We start from the raw sequence: 2,090 nt of genomic DNA, 5'->3' as shown, positions 1-2,090 counted from the left end.
CCATTTAGATAATTGGAGGTGGGGGATGTCTTAGAATTTTATTTTTGATTTACAGAGTTAGGAATGTCTGTCTTGTACTCAGAGCTGATGGAGGGAAGGGAGGGTTCAACCTCTGCCTTCAGGCTTCAGTATTCTCAAGTGTGAAATGTGAATGCTGACAAGACCTCACAGGACATTCTAGAGGATTAATGAGATGATGCTGGAATGCAGTGAGTACATTTCTGGCCTCTGGAGGCCCTCTAGGGCTCCTAATTGCCCTTCTCCATATGTGAGCTCATATATTTCCATAGTTCCTCACAAGTAGCCTTTAATCTGTGCACATCAGGCGGGCTCCTGAGCTGGTGAGCCAAGGTCAGAATCTGCACTGTCAATTGTTTATTGTGAAGCCTCCAGATGACCCGCTTCAGTGGCTGGGAAGGGGGCCTGGAGCTAACGAATGCTTCCACAAATGGCTCTTGATCACTGAAACTGGGTCAAGTTTTCTTCCTTTAGGAAAATGCCCAACTAATTTGCCTCCTCAAAACCTTATTTTATTAAAAATTTTTTTTTTTTTTACCTTTTTAGAAGGCTGTTAATGGGGTAGTTTAAATAGAAATAGTAAAACCTCTTTTTTGCAGGCCTTCTCTGGTTGTTTTAATTAGTATTTTTCTATAATGTTAATGTGGCTATTCACCAGTGTGGCTTTGAGCCATTAAAGGCCACCCCTCCTGCCTCAACCCCCAGGGAACATTGGTAATACAGGAGCAATTACTCCCTCAGTATTCTTCCTTGGTTTCGGTTTATTGTCCTTACTGGATGTCTCCATCAGTATCTGTCTGTAGAAGATAACAGTTCCTTCTTTCTTCCTGTAGTTCTCACCCAAGGAAAGGAGCATGCATTTCTTCGCATTGCTCAAGGGATGGTGGCTGAATTAAGGAATTCCTTGTGACCTGCCACCTTCAGGCTGCTGAATGCAGGGATGAGATGTGGATCCACCAGTTTCATTTGACATCATGGGGAACAGAGTAAAATAGCATACTGTGCAATTGTCAGGTTTTCTTCTAGTAATGGGAAAAGATAGATATGGAGACTCATAGTGCAGAACAGCAGGAGGATGGAAGTAAAAATGAATCAAATGAGGGAAATTATTTATATTCACTTAGATTGTTGGGGAGAAAGCTTACGGCACTGATACCTCCAGCCTGGAGTCCCTCTTGAAAACTTTACTGATAGAGCCCATTCAGTAGGAAAATACAGAGAGGAGAAAGGCCCAGGAGTCAGTTGAGTGGCTGTCTACCACTGGGTCAACCCTACTATAGTGGGATGCCCTGAGCCTTGGCATTTTAAGTGGAAATATGGGGATGAAGGCATTTGCTGAGACCCCTTGGATGCTGGAGTCAGGTCTTGTTGGCATGTGACCTTCAGAGAATCTCATGGAGACTCAAAGACCACAGATGCCTCTGACAGGAACAAAGCTGGCAAATTCTCATATTCCAGAAGACTCTCACTGAATTAATCAGTTTATTATACCTGTCACTTATCATGCCTCAAACAGCCAGCATTTACATTTTGCCAATTACAAGTATTTCCACATGCCACATTCTTAATATTTTCCAGACCTTTCATTTGATTGGTAAACACACAGAGGACCTCTAAAATTGACCTCTGCATCACAGCCCTCAGGGAAGATAAGCAGAGGCCCCTTCTCCCTGGTCCCTAAGGGATAAGATCTGGAGTGAAAAGGCAGTTCCTGGTCATTACACAGTGGGCTGTCCCTAAAGGTAGGTTGAAGAAGTGAATAGATTTTATCTGCTGTGGCCCTCATTACTGCGAGCCAGTGCTTTTTGCTGCAGGTCGCATGACGAAACTACTCAAGGCATCTGCATGAGAGCTGAAAGAGAGGCGTGACTGGTGTTTTAAACAGCTTGGCTAGGTGCTGAGGCATTGTGCCAGGGTATGGAGAGGATGCCGCAGCACAGTCAGGAAGAGGCAGCTCTGATATATCCCTGTCCCATGCCAGTGTCTAGAGGTGACAGCACTAGACCAAAATGACAACACTGATGTTTTTATGTCTCATCACACCAAAATACTGGTAGTAAGGACAGAGTGAG

Source organism: Cebus imitator, unplaced genomic scaffold (assembly GCF_001604975.1).
Source record: "Cebus imitator isolate Cc_AM_T3 unplaced genomic scaffold, Cebus_imitator-1.0 Scaffold0, whole genome shotgun sequence".
NCBI lineage: Eukaryota > Metazoa > Chordata > Mammalia > Primates > Cebidae > Cebus > Cebus imitator.
This window is presented reverse-complemented; position numbering follows the sequence as displayed.